The 20,960-nt window shown below is 37.0% G+C and overlaps 1 long non-coding RNA gene across 1 annotated transcript in view; it reads right to left on the bottom strand.

Moving 5' to 3' along the window:
• The window catches only part of LOC130845827 (uncharacterized), a 156,020-nt gene that overhangs the window by 10,125 nt on the left and 124,935 nt on the right, over positions 1 to 20,960 (bottom strand). The window contains exon 3 of the long non-coding RNA XR_009051467.1: positions 16,075 to 16,743. This is a non-coding gene — a long non-coding RNA (uncharacterized LOC130845827). The remainder of the gene's footprint in view (positions 1 to 16,074; positions 16,744 to 20,960) is intronic.

Here is a 20,960-nt window from a genome sequence, read left to right as displayed (position 1 = left end):
TTTATCATAAATGGATGTTGAATTTTATCAAAAGCTTTTTCTGCATTTATTGAGATAATCATATGTTTTTATTCTTCAATTTGTTAATGTGGTACATCACATTGATATGTGGATATTGAAAAATCCTTGGATCCCTGGGATAAACCCCACTTGATCATGATGTAAGAGCCTTTTAATGTAATGTTGGATTTTGTATCCTACTATTTTGTTGAGGATTTTGCATCTGTGTTCTATGTAATTTTCTTTTTTTGTGTGATATCTTTGTCTGATTTTGATATCAGGATGATGGTGGACTCACAGAGTTTCAGAAGGATAGGTGTTAACTTTTCTCTAAATTTTTGATAGAATTCTCCTGTGAAGGCTTCTGGTCCTGGACTTTTGTTTGTTGGGAGTTTTTTTAATCACAGATTCAATTTCAGTGCTTGTGATTGGTCTGTTCATATTTTCTGTTTCTTCCTGGTTCAGTGTTGCAAGATTGTACCTTTCTAAGAATTTGTCCATTTCTTCTAGGTTGTCCATTTTATTGTTGTATAGTGGCTTGTAGTAGTCCCTTATAGCCCTTTTTATTTCTGTCATGTTGGTTGTAACTTCCCCTTTTTCATTTATGATTATATTGTTCAGGCCCTCCCTCTTTTTTCCTTCATGAGTCTGGCCAAAGGTTTATCAATTTTGTTTATCTTTTCAAAGAACCTGTTTTTATTTTCATTGATCTTTTCTATTGCTTTTTTAGTTTATTTCATTTACTTCTGCTCTGATATTTGTGTTTTCTTTCCTACTGCTAACATTGGGTTTTGTTTGTTCTTCTTTTGCTAGTTGCTTTAGGTGTAAGGTTAGTTTATTTGAGATTTTTCTTGTTTCCTGACGTGAGCTTGCATTGCTAAAAAGTTCCCTCTTAGAACTGCTTTTGCTGCATCTCATAGTTTTTGGATCATTGTGTTTTCATTTGTCTGCTGGTATGTTTTTATTTCATCTGTAATCCACTGGTTGTTTAGTAGCATATTGTTTACCCTCCATGAATTTGCATTTTTCACAGTTTTTTTCTTGTAGTTGATTTCTAATCTCATAGTGCTGTGGTCAGTAAAGATGCCTGATATGATTTCAGTTTTCTTAAATTTACTGAGGTGAATTTTATGGCCTAGCTTATCATCTGTCCTGGAGAATGTTCCACATGCACTTGAAAAGAATATGTATTCTGCTGCTTTTGGATGGAATGCTCTATAAATATCAATTAAGGCCATCTGGTCTAATATGTAATTTACGGTCTGTGTTTCCTTACTGATTTTCTGTCTGAATGATCTATTGATGTAGATGGGGTGTTAAAGTCCCCTACTATTATAGTGTTACTGTTCTCCTTTTATGTCCATTAATATTTGCCTTATATAATTAGGGGCTCCTATGTTGTATGCAAATATATTTACAATTGATATATTTTCTTTCTGGATTGATCCCTTAATCACTATGTAGTGTCCTTCTTTGTCTCTTTTTACAATCTTTAAAGTTTATTTGTCTCAGATAAGCATTGGTACTCCAGCTTTCTTTTGATTTCCATTTGCATGGAATAGCTTTTTCCATCCCCTCCTTTTCAGTCTGTGTGCCTCTAGATCTGAGGTAAGTCTCTTGTACGAAATATATATACAGGACTTGTCTTCATATGCATTCAGCCACTCTGTAGCTTTTGATTGGACTATTTAGTCCATTTACATTTGAGGTAATTTTCAATATGTATATTCTTATTGCCATTTTCTTAATTGTTTTGGATTTTTTTTTGGGGGGGGGGGTACACCAGGTTCAATCATCTGTTTTTATACACATATCCCCATATTCCCTCCCTTCCTTGACTCCCCCCCTTCGAGTCCTCCCCACCCTCCCTGCCCCAGTCCTCTAAGGCATCTTCCATCCTCGAGTTGGACTCCCTTTGTTATACAACAACTTCCCACTGACTATTTTACAGTTGGTAGTATATATATGTCTGTGCTACTCTCTCGCTTCATCTCAGTTTCCCCTTCACCCCCCGCCCCCTCCCATACCTCGAGTTCTCCAGTCCATTCTCTGTATCTGCATCCTTATTCTTGTCACTGAGTTCATCAGTACCATTTTTAGATTCCGTATATGTGAGTTAGCATACAATATTTGTCCTTCTCTTTCTGACTTACTTCACTATGTATGACAGATTGTAGTTCTATCCACCTCATTACATATAGCTCCATCTCATCCCTTTTTATAGCTGAGTAATATTCCATTGTATATATATGCCACATCTTCTGTATCCATTCATTTGTTGATGGGCATTTAGGTTGCTTCCATGTCCTGGCTATTGTAAATAGTGCCGCAATAAACATGATGGTACAAGTTTCTTTTGGGATTATGGTTTTCTTTGGGTATATGCCCAGGAGTGGGATTACTGGATCATATGGTAGTTCTATTTGTAGTTTTTTAAGGAACCTCCAAATTGTTTTCCAGAGTGGCTGTACCAACTTACATTCCCACCAACAGTGCAGGAGAGTTCCCTTTTCTCCACACCCTCTCCAACATTTGTGGTTTCCAGACTTTGTGATGATGGCCATTCTGACTGGTGTGAGGTGATACCTCATTGTGGCTTTGACTTGCATTTCTCTGATGATGAGTGATGTTGAGCATCTTTTCATGTGTGTGTTGGCCATCTGTATGTCTTCTTTGGAGAAATGTCTATTTAGGTCTTCTGCCCATTTGTGGATTGGGTTATTTGCTTTTTTGGTATGAAGCTTCATGAGCTGCTTGTATATTTTGGAGGTTAATCCTTTGTCCATTGTTTCATAGGCAATTATTTTTTCCCATTCTGAGGGTTGCCTTTTAGTCTTGTTTATGGTTTCTTTTGCTGTGCAAAAGCTTTTAATTTTCATGAGGTCCCATTTGTTTATTCTTGATTTTATTTCCATGATTCTAGGAGGTGGGTCAAAAAGGATCTTGCTTTGATGGATGTCATAGAGTGTTCTGCCTATGTTTTCCTCTAGGAGTTTGATAGTGTCTGGCCTTACATGTAGGTCTTTAATCCATTTGGAGTTTATTTTTGTGTATGGTGTTAGGAAGTGTTCTAATTTCATTCTTTTACATGTTGCTGTCCAATTTTCCCAGCACCACTTATTGAAGAGGCTGTCTTTTTTCCATTGTATATTCGTGCCTCCTTTGTCAAAGATAAGGTGCCCATATGTGTTTGGGCTTAATTCTGAGTTCTCGATTCTATTCCATTGATCTTCCTTTCTTTTTTTGTGCCAGTACCATACTGTCTTGATCACTATGGCCTTGTAGTATAGTTTGAAGTCAGGAAGGCTGATTCCACCAACTCCATTTTTCCTTCTCAAGATTGCTTTGGCTATTCGGGGTCTTTTGCGTTTCCATACAAATCGTAAGATTTCTTGCTTGAGTTCTGTGAAAAATGCCATTGGTAATTTGATCGGGATTGCATTGAATCTGTAAATTGCTTTGGGTAGTACAGTCATTTTCATGATGTTGATTCTTCCAATCCAGGAACATGGTATATCCTTCCATCTGTTTGTGTCGTCTTTTATTTCTTTCATCAATGTCTTAAAGTTTTCTGCATACAGATCTTTTGCCTCCTTAGGCAGGTTTATTCCTAGGTATTTTATTCTTTTTGTTGCAATAGTGAATGGGAGAGTTTTCTTAATTTCTCTTTCTGCTCTTCCATTGTTAGTGTATAGGAATGCAAGAGATTTCTGTGCATTAATTTTGTATCCTGCTACTTTACTAAACTCATCAATTAGTGCTAGCAGTTTTCTGGTAGAGTCTTTAGGGTTTTCTATATATAATATCATGTCATCTGCAAAGAGTGACAATTTTACTTCTTCTTTTCCAATTTGGATTCCTTTGATTTCTTTTTCTTCTCTGATTGCTGTGGCTAACACTTCCAAAACTATGTTGAATAATAGTGGTGAGAGTGGACACCCTTGTCTTGTTCCTGTTCTTAGAGGGAATTCTTCCAGTTTTTCCCCATTGGGAACAATGTTGGCTTTTGGTTTTTCATATATGGCTTTTATTATGTTGAGGTAATTTCCTTCTATGCCCATTTTCTGGAGAGCTTTTATCATAAATGGATGTTGAATTTTGTCAAAAGCTTTTTCTGCATCTATTGAAATGATCATATGGTTTTTATCCTTCAAGTTGTTGATATGATGTATCACGTTGATTGATTTGCATATATTGAAGAATCCTTGCATCTCAGGGATAAACCCCACTTGATCATGGTGTATGATTTTTTTAATGTGCTGTTGCAGTCTGTTAGCTAGTATTTTGTTGACGATTTTTGCATCTATATTCATCAGTGATATTGGTCTGTAGTTTTCTTTTTTTGTGACATCTTTGCCTGGTTTTGGTATCAGGGTGATGGTAGGCTCGTAGAATGAGTTTGGGAGTGTTCCGCCTCCTGCAATATTTTGGAAGACTTTGAGAAGGATAGGTGTTAACTCTTCTCAAAATGTTTGATAGAATTCACCCGTGAACCCATCTGGTCCTGGGCTTTTGTGTGTTGGGAGATTTTTAATCACTGCTTCAATTTCCATACTTGTGATTGGTCTGTTCATGGTTTCTATTTCTTCCTGGTTCAGTCTTGGAAGATTGTATTTTCCTAAGAATGTATCCATTTCTTCCAGGTTATCCAATTGATTGGCATATAGTTGCTTGTAGTAGTCTCTCATGATCTTTTGTATTTCTGAGGTGTCCATTGTTACTTCTCCTTTTTCATTTCTAATTCTGTTGATTTGCATCTTCTCCCTTTTTTTCTTGATGAGTCTGGCTAATGGTTTATCAATTTTGTTAATCTTCTCAAAGAACCAGCTTTTAGTTTTATTTATTTTTCTTATGGTTTCTTTCCTTTCTTTTTCATTTATTTCTGCTCTGATCTTTATGATTTCTTTCCTTCTGCTCACTTTGGGGTTTCTTTGTTCTTTCTCTAATTGTTTTAGGTGTAAGGTTAGGTTGTTTATTCGATCATTTTCTTGTTTCTTAAGGTAGGACTGTATTGCTATAAACTTCCCTCTTAGAACTGCTTTTGCTGCGTCCCATAGGTTTTGGGTTGTTGTGTTTTCGTTGTCATTTGTTTCTAGATATTTTTTGATTTCCTCTTTGATTTCTGTAGTGATTCCTTGGTTGTTTAAGAGTGAATTGTTTAGCCTCCATGTGTTTGTCTTTTTTGCAGTTTTTTTCCTGTAATTTATATCTAGTCTCATGGCGTTGTGGTCTGAGAAGATGCTTGATATGATTTCAATTTTCTTGAATTTGCTGAGGTTTGATTTGTGACCCAAGATGTGATCTATCCTGGAAAATGTTCCGTGTGCACTTGAGAAGAACGTGTAGTCTGTCGTTTTTGGATGGAATGTCCTATAAATATCAATTAAGTCGAGATGGTCTAATGTGTCATTTAAAGCTTGTGTGTCTTTATTTATTTTCTGTTTGGATGATCTGTCCATTGATGTAAGTGGGGTGTTCAAGTCTCCTACTATTATTGTGTTACTGTTGATGTCCCCTTTTATAGCTGTTAGCATTTGCCTTATGTATTGAGGTGCTCCGATATTGGGGGCATAGATATTTACCATTGTGATATGTTCTTCTTGGATGGATCCCTTGATCATTATGTAGTGTCCTTCCTTGTCTCTTTTAATAGTCTTTACTTTCAAGTCTAATTTGTCTGATATGAGTATTGCTACTCCAGCTTTCCTTTGACTTCCATTTGCATGGAATATCTTTTTCCATCCCTTGACTTTCAGTCTATATGTATCCCTTGGTCTGAAGTGGGTTTCTTGTAGGCAGCATATAGAAGGGTCTTGTTTTTGTATCCATTCAGCCAGTCTGTGTCTTTTGGTTGGAGCATTTAATCCATTTACAGTTAAGGTGATTATTGACATGTGTGTTCCAATTACCATTTTCTTAATTGTTTTGAGTTTGTATTTGTAGGTGTTTTCCTTTTCTTGTGTTTCCTACTTAGAGAAGTTCCTTTAGCACTTGTTGTAAGGCTGGTTTGGTGGTGCTGAATTCTCTTAACTTTTGCTTGTCCGGAAAGCTTTTGATTTCCCCCTCAAATCTGAATGAGATTCTTGCTGGGTAGAGTATTCTTGGCTGTAGGTTTCTCTCTTTCAGGACTTTCAGTATATCCTGCCATTCCCTTCTGGCCTGCAGAGTTCCTGTAGAAAGGTCAGCTGTTATCCTGATGGGTTTTCCCTTATATGTTGTTTGTTGCTTTTCTCTTGCTGCTTTTAATATTTTTTCTTTGTGTTTGATTGTCGTTAGTTTGATTAATATGTGTCTTGGTGTATTTCTCCTTGGGTTTATTCTGTATGGGACTCTGTGTGCTTCTTGGACTTGGTTCATTATTTCCTTTCCCATGTTGGGGAAGTTTTCCACTAGAACCTCTTCAAATATTTTCTCAGACCCTTTCTTGTTTTCTTCTTCTTCTGGGATGCCTATAATTCGAATGTTGGTATGTTTAAGGTTATCACTGAGGTCTCTGAGACTGTCTTCTAATCTTTTTATTCTTTTTTCTTTTTCCTGCTCTGTGGCAGTTATTTCCCCTATTCTATCTTCCAACTCACTTATTTGTTCTTCTGCCTCAGTCATTCTGCTGGTTAGAGCATCTAGAGTATTTTTAATTTCAGTTATTTTGTTATCCATTGCTGTTTGTTTTTCTGAGTTCTTATGAACTGTTTCTTGTACTTTCTCTATTTTGTTATTGAGATTTTGTATCATTTTTACTACCATTACTCTAAATTCTTTTTCAGGCATTTTTCCTATTTCCTCTTCATTTATTTGGTGTTGTGGGTTTTTTTCCTGCTCCTCTGCCTGCATGGTGTTTCTTTGTTTCCTCATGGTTGTCCAAGCTTTTGGGGTTTCTTGTCCTGGTGATAGAGGTGCTTATAGAAGACTGTCCAAGCCTCAGACTAATGTCCAAGTATTGGATTAAACAAATATTTTGTCTAGGAAACACATACATGTATAAGACACACAATTACTGAATCCGTTAGGACATAAGGCTCTAGAAAGACCTGACAGAACCCCAGTGTGCTATCAGATATTCAAAGAGAAACCCAGCAGAAATTGGCAACTGAAACAGAAGAAATCAGAGACAAAAGCAAAAGCAAACAAACAACAAATAACACCCTACACATACAAACATCAATCCAGGGAGATTTTGTAAGCTAGGATCAAATATAGAAAAGAGCTGGAGTACCACCAGAGAGAATGGAGAGTCTCAGAATGTAATTAGACAACTGTACTAAGAACTAAGATAAAGACAAAAGCCTAATATTAACTACCAAGGCAGTGTGTCATCTGGAGAATAGAGCAAGGAGTCTGAGCAGACCGATAGTGTTGCTTATAAGTATGTTAAGATAAAATAAACTTAAAAAGGCTGGAAGAAAGGGGAACAGAAGAGCGTAATGTGGTTGGAAGTATGCAAATAAAAAGAAATTAATAGAAATGTATAAAAGATAGGGATAAAAGGAAAGTATGAGAGATATTTTGTGCGCACTACCAAAAACTTAGCTAGATATAGAAGTATATAAAAAGGCAAAAAAAAAAAAAGAATAAAAAATATCATTAAAAAATTATGTTATAAAACTTGTAGATCCCTTAGGGCTAAGATCATATTTAATAAATCAAAAAAAAAAAAAAGAGAGAGAAAGAAAAAAAAAAAAAATCCAGAACTGATCCCAGAATGGACCAGTTCAATAGGTATTGATACTACTATTTCTGTTTCCTTAGCGTCTCAGCTGTAAGTGTCCTTCTCCTTGCCTTGGGTTTTTTTTGCATCATTCTGTGACCAGCAGAGGTTCCTTTATTGTTCGTCTGTAAGCCTCGGTGTGTGGGGAGGGAGAGGGTACAATAGTGGCTCCTTCTCCTGGGAGTGAGTGAGCAGTGGCACACTGTTGTTTCAGTCAGGCTTGGAGGTACATGTTGCAGAGGGCGCTGGTGGCTCAGGCGTAAACAGAAAATCTTAGAGTTGGGCCTCTCTCGGGATTTTTTTCTTTTTGATGCTGTTTTTTTTTTTTTTTTTTTTTTCTCTCGGCAGCCTCCCTGCTGCTGGCGTTGCAAGGGGTTTTACTTTAGCCCCACCTGAGTGCCTGAGGGTGCTTGTTATCCCTGAGTGCCTTAGGTGGCCCGCAGGGCGTCTCTTCACTGCCTGTTGCAGAGGCGCCGAAAGAGAGGGAGAGGCTATGCGCGCCGCTCCTCCCCCCCCCCCCCCCCCCGCCCGTGAGCCTGCAGCCTCCAGCCGCCATCATGGCCAGGCAGCTCTCAGGGACAGGCACTCCTCTCCGCAGACCTCCTCCCTCCTGTCCTCTCGGTCCATCACCCTACCGGCAACAATGTTTCTCACCCTGAACCAGCTCTCTGGTTCCCACGCTCCCACTCCTGGACCCTCCGTTCAGCCGCGGATCGATGTCTCGGTCCGGGAATGCTGAGCTGCACTGCGGACCCTCCGTATGTTTCTCACTCCCTCCCTTCTGCCACAGCTCCGCCGCTTCACCCTCTTTGAGCCCTCGTAGATGCCTCCCTACCGGCTATGTCGGGCTTCCTGCAGCCCTTTCTGGTGTCCGAGGCCGTCTGCTGGTGTTCAGCTGGTTCTCTGTGGGAATGACTGCGTCCTTCCGTGCATTCCCAATGCATCTGTGGAGAGGGATGCACTCCACGTCTTTCTACTTTGCCACCATCTTTTCTCCCCTGGATTTGTTTTTATAGCTTTTTCTCCCCCCTTCTTTTGTTCTCTTGTGATTTGATGACTATCTTTAGTGTTATGTTTGGATTCCTTTTTCTTTCTTGTCTATATATCTATGATAGATTTTTGGCTTGTGGTTACCATGAGATCTTTGTATAGCAGTCTATGATTATTTTAAGTTGATCTCTTAATTTCAAATGCATTGTAAAAAATCTGCATTTGTACTCTCTTTCCTTCATAATTACTGTTTTTGATATATTTTACACCTAATTGTTTTGTGTATTGCTTAACTGCTTACTGTGGATAGAAATGATTTTACTACTTTTGTCTTTTAACCTCCCTAGTAGCTTTGTGTGTGGATGAATTCCTACCTTCATTGTATGTCTGCCTTTACTGGTGAGCTTTTCATTTTCTAATTTTCTTGTTTCTAGTTGTGGCCTTTTCTTTTTTTGCCTAGAGAATTCCTTTAACATTTGTTGTAAAGCTGGTTTGGTGGTACTGAATTCTTTTAGCTTTTGCTTTTCTGTAAAGCTTTTGATTTCTCCATCAGCTCTGAAGGAAAGCTTTGCTGAGTAGAGTATTCTTGGTTGTATATTTTTGCCTGCAGAGTTTCTGTTGAAAAAACAGCTGACAGCCTTATGGGAGTTCCCCTGATGTTATTTGTTGCTTTTCTCTTTCTTCTTTTTAATATTCTCTTTAGCTTTTATTTTTGTCATTTTAACTACAACGTGTCTTGGTGTGGTCCTCTTTGGGTAATCCTGTATGGAACTCTGCACTTCCTGGACTTGGGTGACTGTTTCTTTCCCTGTGTTAGGGAAGTTTTCAGTTATTATGTTTTCAAATATGTTCTCAGGCCCTTTCTCCCCTCCTTCTAGGACCCCTATAATGCAAATATTAGCACATTTCATGTTGTCCCAGAGATCTCTTAAACTGTCATTTCTTTTTATTCTTTTTCCTGTTCAGTGGCAGTGATTTCCATTTCTCTCTTCCATCTCACTGATCTGTTCCTCTGTATCATTTAGTCTACTGTTGATTCCTTCTAGTGTATTTTTCATTTCAGTTACTATACTCTTCATCTCTGGTTCTTGTTTATATTTTCTAACTCTTTGTTAAAAACTTGTAAGTTCTTCTTGTTCTGTGCATCCATTCTTCTCCTGAGTTCTTTCATCATCTTTATGACCATTACTCTGAACTCTTTCTTGGGTAGATTGCCTATCTGCACTTCACTTACTTCTTCTTCTGGGGTTTTATCTTGTTCCTTTGTATTGTCAGGAACCTATTTTGTTGCTGCCTCATTTTGTCTCAGTTGCTATTTGTATTTTATGTATGTGATAGACTAGTTATGTTTCTTGACCTTGGAGAAGTGACCCTCCATAGGAGATGTCCTGTGCATCCCAGCAGTACACTTCCTTCTTGTCACCCAAGCTATATGCTCTAGGAATTCCCCCTAAGAGGGCTACATGGGTCCTTCTGTTGTGGTGGGCTATGTGAGCAGTCTGGTAGGCTTGGTTTGCCCCTGGCCTGGTTAGTTGCAAGGCCCTGCCTTGTGAGGATGCTGCAGAACTCTAGGGGACCTCAGGGCTTTTGCCCATCCACTGGTAGGTAAAGCCAGGACCTATGGTTAGTACTGGACTACTGACAGGCAGAGCCAGGTCCTAGAGTCTGGCTGCAGGGCCCAGGGATCCCAGAGCTGGTGTCAGATCACTGGTGAGGGGAGCTGATTCCTGACACAGTTGGGTATGGAGCCTGGGGTATCCCAAATCTTGTGTTGGCCTGCAAGTGGGCAGGGCCCAGCTGATCCCGGGGTAGGGTCTGGCCTACTGTGAGATGGTTGGGTCTACATTCTGTGGGATAGAGGTTTTCTTGTGTCTGCCCCCTGTTGGGTGAGGCTGGTCTAGAGGCTAGTGCAGGCTCCCTGGAGAGCAGGGCTGGTGCCTACCCACTGGTGAGTAGGGCTGGATCTTGGTCCGTGGGTGGGCAAGCCTGTGTCTAGAGGCAGCTGTGGGCTCAGGAAGTCTTTAGATAGCCTGTCTGCTGATGCATGGGGCTGTGTCCCCACCCAGTTAGTTGTTTGGCCTGAGGCATCCCCAGCACTAGTGCGTACAGGCTTTTGGGTAGGAACAGGTCTTGATGCTAATGAACTAGAGGGAGGGTCCCACAATATCAGCATCAGTGTCCACAAGGTAGAACACTCTGAAATATGACTGCCACCAGAGTCTATGTCCCCAGGCTGAGCCACAGCTGCTTCTCCCACAGATCAGTAGGTAAGTCTGGCCCAAGTTCCTATCAAATTACTGCTTTTTCCCTGGATCCCAATGCATGTGAGATTTTGTGTGCACTTCACCCTAGTGAAGCCTCTATTTCTTCCAGTTCTACTGGGCTCTCAAAAAGTAAGCCCCACAGGTCTTTAAAGTCACATGCTCTGGGGGCTCATCTTCCCAGTCCAGGACCCCTGGGCTGAGGAGCTTGATTTGGGGTTCAGAATTCTCACTCTTTTGGGAGAACCTCTGCAATATAATTATTTTCCAGTTTGTGGGTTGCCCACTCAGGGGTATAGGATTTGATTATAGTGCAAGCCTGCCCCTCCTACCCATTTCATTGTGGTTCCTTCTTTATGTCTTTAGTTGTAGAAGATCTTTTCTGGTAGGCTCTAGTCCTTTTCATTGACGGTTGTACCACAGATAGTTGTGATTTTGATGTGCTCATGAGGGGAGGTAAGCTCAGGGTCTTTCTACTCTGCCATCTTGGCCAGTCTTCTCAGATATTTGGAAGCAGCTGTAGCAGAAGGATTTAACTGTGGGATATAGAGCCAGCCATTTATTTTGTTTTTACTAGTCACAAATAGTAGCTATTAAATACCTAGAAACAATTTTAGAGATATATTCATTGTTTTTTATATTACAAGCCATATATCTTTAGGCATTTGCTTTCAAAACTAAATGCACTAAATTTGTTTTGCTGGAGAGTGAACAGAAACAGCTGTATTCTTTAATGACTTTAAAGTAGGATTTTATGACTAAAATGAGCTAAAGAAAAGTATGCTTGTAAAAAATGAAAAGATTGGAAATGTCAGTGGAGAGAGATACTATTATGAAGAACCATAAAGGAAATTCTAATGTAATACTAGACATAAAAGTATATATTTATTCACCAAAGAAGATATACAGATGGCAAATAAACATATGAAAATATGCTCCATAGTATATGTCTTCAGGAAAATGCAAATTAAAACAGTGAGATAGTACTACACATCTATTAAAATAGCTAAAATCTAGAACACTGACAACACCAGATGCTGGCAGGGATGTGGAGAACAAGCACTCTCATTCATTGTTGATGGGAATGCAAAATAATATGGAAATTTAGGAGAAAGTTTGGCAAATTCTTACGAATAAACATACTCTTAACCTTATGATCCAGCAGTCATGCTCCTTAAAATATTAACCCAGGTGAACAGAAAACTTATGTCCACCAAGAACATGGATGCTTATAGCAGGTTTATTCAAATTGTCAAAACTTGGAAGCAACGAAAATGTCATTCAGTGGGTGAGCAAATAAACTATCCAGGCCATGGAATATTATTCATTGCTAAAAAGAAATGAGCTATCAAGCCATGAAAAGACATGGAGGAACCTAAATGCATATTACTAAGCAAATGAGGCCATTTGAAAAGTCTACATAATGTATGATTCCAACTATATGATATTTTGGAAAAGGTAAAACTATGGGGAGAGTAAAAAGATCAGTGGTTGCCAGGGTTTAGTGGGGAGAGATGGATAAGCAGAGCATGGATGATTTTTAGGGCAATGAAAATATTCTTATAATACTGAAGGACATTATGCTGAGTAAAGTAAGCCAGACACAGAAAGATACTTATTGCACTATCTCATATGTGGGATCTAAGAAAAAAAAAAAAGGCAAACTCATAGTAACAGAGAGAAGAATGATGGTTACCAAAGGCCTAGGAGTGGGGGAAATGGAGAGATACTTATCAAAGGGTACAAATTTTCAGTTATTAGATAAATAATTTCTAGCAATCTAATGCACAACAGAATGACTAACATTAATAATAATATGTTGTAAACTTGAAATTTATAAAGAAGTAGATCTCAAGTATTCTTACCATATAGAGATACACAAACATGGTAACTATGTGAGATGATAGATGTGTTAATTAGCTTGATTGTGGTAATAATTTCACAATGTATATGAATATCAAACATACACTTTAAACATATAATTTTGTCAATCATAGTTCAATAAATCTGGAAAAAATAGAATTCTGTATCCATAAAAAATATTCAAAATAAAAGTAAATATATTTTTAGAGAAAAAGAAATTGAGTTTATTGGCTTCAGACTTGCACTATAAGGAGTGCAAAAGGAAGTTCTTCGGGCCGATAGAAAATGATACAAGATGATTCTTGGCTCCTCAAAAAGAAGTGAAAATTATTGAGAATGATAACTATGGGGGTAAACATAAAAGTTCTTTTTTTCCTCTTGATTTAAAATATATATTAATATTTAAAGCACAACTTAAAATACTGTTTTGCAGGTTGTATAATGTGTGTAGATGTAATGTTTATGAAAACTATAGGCTTAGGGATCAAAGGGACTAAAGAGTTCTGCAGCTGCAAATTTTCTAAAGTAGACTTTGAAAAATTAAGAATGAATATTGTCATCCATAAAGCGATCACCAAAAAAATGACTTATAGCTAAGACCCAGACCTAGATATTTACCCAAAATAAATCAGAAGAAACATAACAGCACAATCTGGAGATTCCAGATGTCAATCCATGGGAAAATGGATAAGCAAATTGATATTTGTACAATATCATACTACTCAACAATAAAGTGGAAAGACTTACCGCTTGTGCATGCATTGACTTGGATAAATCTCCAGAACACTACGCTGATTGAAGGAGTCTTATACAAAGAATACATACTGCATGATTCTATTTATATGGTATTCTAGAACAAGCAAATCTAATTTTTGTCAGAAAAGAAATCAGAACAAAGTTTATATCCAGAGTAGTAGGGATAGTGATTGACTGGAAAGGGGAAAAAGATAACTATCTGGGGTTATAGTAATATTCTATATTTTAATAGGCACTTAGGTTACAATAGATGTGTGCATTATCAAAACTTAACAAAAGTAAATCTTTGTGTATTTCATTGTATGTAAATTTTACATCAAAAGAAAATAACTATCAAACAATTATTGAACTCTATTAATGATGTGCACAGTGAAGTATTTAGAGGGAAATAGGTGATTGCAATTTGCTTCTTTTTTTTAAGAAATTTTATTGCGATACAATTGACATACAATAAACTGCATATATCAAATTGTACACTTTAAATATTTTTTTCTTATAAGTAATGTATATATGGCAATCCCAATCTCCCAATTCATCCCCTCCCCACCCCAAGCAATTTGCTTTAAAAAGCCTTAAAACTAGATAGGATAAAAAAAAATAGATAGGATGACATATGTAATAGGGATGAATAGATAGATATGTGATGAATGCAAGTCTAGAAAAGGTTAATGATAGAATCTAGGTGATTTGTATACAGGTGTTGATTGTAGGGCTCTTTCAATTTACTGTCTGATTGAAAATTTTTATAATAAATGGTGGGGGGAAATAAATGGGTGAGCAAGCATTCAGGAATTTTTAGGGTTTGATTATTTAGCTATAGTTTCAGAAACATAAATGTTTTATTGTTTATTTTTAAATATGGCACTGGGCCAAAACAATCCTGAGAAAGAAAAACAGCTGGAGGAATTAGACGCCCTGGTTTCTGACTATTCTACAAAGTTATAGTAGTCAAAACAGAATGGTACTGGCACAAAAACAGAAATATAGACCAATGGAAAAGGATAGAAAGCCCAGAAATAACCCATGCACCTATGATCAATGAATTTACAACAAAGGAGGCCAGATTACACAATGGAGAAAAGACAATTTCTTCCATTAAGTGGTGCTGGGAAAACTGGACAGCTATATGTAAAAGAATGAAATTAGAACATTCTCTAACATCATACACAGAAATAAACTCAAAATGGAATAAAGACCTAAATGTAAGGCCAGATACTATAAAACTCTTACAGGAAAACATAAGCAGAACACTCTGACATAAATTGCAGCAAGATTTTTATGGATCCACCTCCTAGAGTAATGAAAATAGAAACATAAACAAATGGGATGTAATTAAAATCTTCTGCAAACCATAAACAAAGACAACCCACAAAACTCGAGAAAAGAATTTGCAAACGAAGCAACCAACAAGAGATTAATCTCCAGAGTATACAAACAGCTCATGCAGCTCTATATCAAAAGAAAACAACCCAATAAAAAAAATGGCAGAAGATCTAAATAGACATTTCTCCAAAGACAACATACAGATGGCCAAAAAGCACATGAAAAGATGCTCAACATCACTAATTATTAGAGAAATGCAAATTAAAACTACAATGAGGCATCACCTCACACCAATCAGAATGGCCATCATCAATAAGTCTACAAATAATAAATGCTGGGGAGAGTGTGGAGAAAAGGAACCCTCCTACACTGTTGATGGGAATGTAAATTGGTGCAGTCACTGTGGAGTACAGTACAGAGGTTCCTTAAAAAACTAAACATAGAACTACCATGTGATCCAAAAATCCTACTCCTGGGCATATATGCAGAGAAAAACAAAATTCTAAAAGAAACATGCAACACCAATGTTCGTTGCAGCACTATTTACAATACCCAAGAGATGAAAGCAACCTAAATGTCCATCAACAGATGAATAGATAAAGAAGATGTGGTACACATATACAATGGAAAATTACTCAGCCATAAAAATGAATGAAATGCCATTTGCAGCAACATGAATGAACCTAGAGATTATCATACTAAGTGAAGTCAGATGGAGAAAGACAAAATCATGTTATCACTTATATGTGAAATCTAAAAGAATTATACAAATGAACTTATTTACAAAACAGAAACAGACTCCCAGACTTTGAAAACAAATGTATGGTTACCAAAGGGGAAACATGTAGGGGAGGGATAAATTAGGAGTTTGGAATTAACATATACACACTACTATATATAAAATAGATCATCAACAAGGATCTACTGCATAGCACAGGGAACTCTACTCAATATTCTGTAATAACTTATGTGAGTAAAGAATCTGGAAAAGAATGGATATATGTATATGTATAACTGAATCACTTAGCTGTACACCTGAAACTAACAATATTGTAGATATAAAATAAAAATTAAATTACAAAAAAATTAAATATGGTACTGGATACCATATTTTTTCTAGCAATAATCAGCCTATGATGAATAGATAAAGGAATCCAGAAGTATTTTCAGACATACCTGAAGAATCAGCTTGTGGTTGGATGAAAGAATTCCTAAAGTCTGGCTTTGAGAACCAAGTGTTTCTTTTAGCATGGAAGTAGATTAGGTTAACTTCTCATTCTCAAAACCCCAGGGCTTGGAGCAGGTGGAGTGTGACTTTCAGTCTGAAACTGAGAAGTGCCTTCTTTATTCACCAGCCGTATCTGGAGGAATCAGCCACTTGATTGACAGAGCCCTTAATGACCTGGTGCTTTACATTGCATAATAGTGCTGCAGGTGGCTTTCAAAAGGATGTTTCAGATAGGACAGTGAGCCCCCTTCCTTGGTAAATCATACTTCATCATACACAAATAAGTTCTTTGTTTGGCCTGGGGAGTGTTTAAAAATCTACCATCTCCACTTGGACTTACAACTGTCTCAGTTCTATTTTTCTTTCTGATGGTAGACACATTTATACCTGTTCTTCACTCAAAATCTTTCTTTTGCCTGAAATAAGGTAGTAGCTCTAAAGTTCAAGAATTTCACTTTTTTTCTATCAAGGTGTATTTTCTAGCTTCTGTCCTGTTGGTTTGAAAATTAAGCGATGATGTCTCACAAGTCCTGGATTTGATTTGGCTTGGAGAAAGGGTGTGGTGTCCTGGAAGTAGTAGTGATTGGCTGGGAGGGATCTGAATTAAGCCCTTCTCTCTGTAAAATAAGAACAGAATATTCATGAACAGAGTCATATGGTGGACAGGAACTAATAGAAGAACATTGATGGGTTGATGTGAATATACTGTACTGAGGGTAATTATTCTTGACCCTTACTTGGGAATGAAAATTGAAAAAAGTTTGAAATGGATATTATAACTCCTAGGATGAAAGTAATTTCCTCCTTCACACCTACATTCTACTCCCCTTTTTACCTCGCTTCTTCCTTCTTCCTTCCCTTTCTCCTATTCTTCTTGTACCAATAAACTGTAGGATATGGATTGCTATATATAAATATGTATTATATATAATATTTATACTACATATTTTTATAAGTAGGCAGATGTCAATCTTGCTGATTTTCAAATAATGAATCATGAACACAGGAGGCTGGAACCATCACTATGAACACTGCTTGGGTGCAGAATTAAAGAGGAATGTTGCAGAAAGATGAATCAGAATCTTCACCCCAGAGGCAGTACAGTTATGGACACAATTCTTTTTTGAAAATTATATTGGCTTGTTTGTTCAGATCCCATCTTTTTCCCCCAAATAATTAGATGTATCTTAAAATATAACATACATATACCATAATATTGTCAAAATAGGAATAAAAATCATAAGTAAATATAGGTATAAAAATACTAGTGAAATATACTTATCTGTAATATTTTATTATAATAATTGTGCATTTCTTATAAGCTAATGCAAAAAAATTATGAGTCATATACTCCTTTTCAACAGGATAAAGCAAGCAAAGCAGTTCTTTAGTAAAGAAAACCTTTGTGTTAAAAGAAATTTAATATACTCATACTATGCACGAATATTTATGGTACTTTTTAGTTTAAAAGCTCTCTTTTTTTCCCAACTAATACAAGTTTATAAGTATTTTTGTCTCATTTTAAAGGATAGATTGAAGCTCAGAGAAATATGGTTTGGTAACCAGTATTACAGAGCAGGAGTTCTAGCCTATAATCTTTTAACTCCAAATCTTGTGCTCTTTTCACATCACCATGTCAGAGACATTGGCCACAATAATGGATGCTGTTTTCAACAGTACATTTATTGAAGATGCAGGAATGGAGGTAGCATATGACCATTTCCTATATTGACCCTTGGTTAAAAGCTAAGGGCATAGAGGTTAAAGCAAAACTCATTGAGTGACTTGCTGTTTTGGATAATTTACTGAAGCCTAGTCTAGTCTATTCTGCTTTTCAATAATTTAAAGTTATGTGAGTTTAGGACTTCAGAATAACAGAAGGAATTGAGGCAAGATGTGCTCCTTAGACTAACAATCTCATTATTATTTTCTTGATTGGAAATTGTATCAGTCAGTGTCCCTGCAGGAAACAGATGGCAACACTCAAACTGGGTAATTGGAGTTGAGTAAAAGGACTTTTTACACAGGAGTGGGCAGAATTTAGGAAAATCAACATGGAGCAAGTGCAGGACTTCCAGAGAGGAACCAGTCAAGGAGTAGCACCCCTACAGGAAGGGAGCTAGAGTAACAATTCACAGATCTCCTGCTGGGACTCCCTCTGAACAAACAACAGAACGCCAGAGGACATGGGAGAGCCCTTTGATACATTCCATAGGGGTCAGTGTTCAGAGGCAAAGAGCAGGGTGGAGAGGAATCTGGAAGTGCACACAAGCACCGACAGGGATGGACATTGGTACAGGAATAAGTTCTCTGGAAGAAGCAAATTCTGATCAGCATTTACCAAATTCTGAAATTTGGTAAATGCTGATCAGAGAAAGACCTATCTGCTCTCTATCACAGCAGGGATGGTTTTCATATATATTAAGTTGAAAAAGGGAAAAAAGAAAAACTTTTCTTGAACATCAGTATATTCCAGACACTATGTAGGTCACTTGCTATATGTCTGCTTATTTAATTCTTGCAGTAATAACATTGGATATAATCATCACCATTATAAATGTGAGAAATTAAGGCTCAGAGAAGCTAAGAACTTTATCTCATGAAACAGTTAGTAAATAACAAATCTGAGATTCGAAACCAGCATTTTCTAACACCATGTCTTGGATTTTTTTCTCTTTTGCAATTTTCCTGCCCACTTGATAGGTCACCAGAGGAAAGCCATAACACTTCTGCACGGAAGTAGAAGCTTAATGTTTCTGAAGAAGCAGTTTGGGATTACTTATATATACAAATCAAGACCAAAAGTTGCCACTCAAGAGAGTATGGTAGAGAGTATTTAAATTTGGAGGCTTCAGAGACAATAACTTAGTCATATGCCTCTCCCATAATGAGAGCTGCCATTTACTGAATATTTAAAATACAGACTATTCACTTTCTGTGCATTAAATCAATTCATCCTCATATCGATCATATAAGGAGAAAATCTGAAAGTGAAGGATAGAAGGAGAATGAACAAAGCAAAAGGAATAGGGACAGAAGCTATACTTCTCTGAATAGACCTTCTTCCCACAATTATGAAACAAAATAAAATAAAATATTGAAAAAAATTTTAACTTGATATAAATTTGTGGGCACATCCCCATAGAGAGGAACATTTTCAAGTGATTTAAAACAGAGTCGTTGGTCTGTACACATTTAGAGGGATGTACTCTAAGGACAAAACCACCCAAAACTATAAAATAAATTCTGAAACTGTTTGCTGTAATAATATTGTGAGTAAAAATATTGATATTGTTATTCTGAAACTATTATACATACAATGTATTTTTTATATATAGTTAATATAATACAGTAAAGCGATATCATTTTAACATGATCACTGTCGTTAGGACCTAAGAGTTTTAGTATAAGAGAAAAAGAAATATAAGTGTAAAATCAAAGAATTTAAATAAAACCTCTATATTATCCTCTATATTTCCATTAGAACTGGAAATATCAGTACATATTTATAACATATAGCATTGTACACTGAAAGGATTTCAAAATAATAACAAACTTAGTAGGAAGAAGCACATCAGCATACAAATTGTGTTAACTGAATCTTTTCCTACTAGAGGAGTCAGATTGGAGAAATGACAGATTACAGGTCTATGACAAAAAATGCACAAGATGAGCTTAAAACACCTTATTATAGATAAAACACCTTATTATAGCAGAAAGAAAGGAAGCTATCAGAAACTATTGGGGCCATGCCAAAATGACTCAGGAGCCAATGAAGAGACTCCCACTGGACCAAGATGAGGCATTTTGTGCATCTAAAGGCATAATAGGACTTCCTAGGTGGTGCAGTGGTTAAGAATCTTCCTGCTAATGCAGGGGACATGGGTTTGAAGATCCCACATGCCCCAGAGCAACAAAGCCCATGTGCCACAACTACTGAAGCCAACACTCCTAGAGCCCATGCTCCACAATAAGAGAAGCCACCGCAGTGAGGAGCGCGCACACCACAATGAAGAGTAGCCCTGCTCTCTGCAACTAGAGAAAACCCGTGTGCAGCATCAAAGACCCAATGCAGTCCAATAAATAAATAATTTATTTAAAAAAAGAAAACTACCATCAGAAATCTAAAAAAAAAAAAAGGCATAATAAAATTTATGGGTTAAAACACATCAAAAATGTGAAAAATCAATAACATGTGACATTTAAAAAAAAAAACACAAATGGGACCTAATTAAACTTAAAAACAAAAGAAATCATGGACAAAGCAAAAAAATCTACAGAATGGGAAAAATATCTGCAAATGATGTGACCAATAAGAGGTTAATATTCAAAATAAATGAACAGGTCCTACAACTCACTATCAAAAACAAAAAAGATTTAATAAATGGGCAGAAGACCTGAATAAACCTTTTTCTAAAGAAGACATACAATGACCAACAGATTCGTGAAAAGATGCTCAACAATGCTAATCATCAGAGAAACGCAAATCAAAATCATGAGATATCACCTCACACCGGTCAGAATGGCAGTCATCAAAAAGACCACAAATAACAAATGTTGGCAAGGATGTGGAGAAAAGGGAAACCTCAGTATCTTGGTGGGTATGTAAATTGGTGCAACCACTATGGAAAGAGTCTGGAGTTTCCTCTAAAAACTAAAAATAGAACTATCATATGATTCAGCAATTCTACTCCTGGGTATATATCCGAAGAAAACGAAAACACTAATTCAAAAAGATACATGCACCCCCAATGTCCACAGCATTATTTATAATAGCCAAGATATGGAAGCAATATAGGTGTCCACCAACAGATAAATAGAGAAGATGTGAGAG

This window comes from Hippopotamus amphibius, chromosome 2 (assembly GCF_030028045.1).
Source record: "Hippopotamus amphibius kiboko isolate mHipAmp2 chromosome 2, mHipAmp2.hap2, whole genome shotgun sequence".
NCBI classification, from domain to species: domain Eukaryota; kingdom Metazoa; phylum Chordata; class Mammalia; order Artiodactyla; family Hippopotamidae; genus Hippopotamus; species Hippopotamus amphibius.
This window is presented reverse-complemented; position numbering and strand designations above follow the sequence as displayed.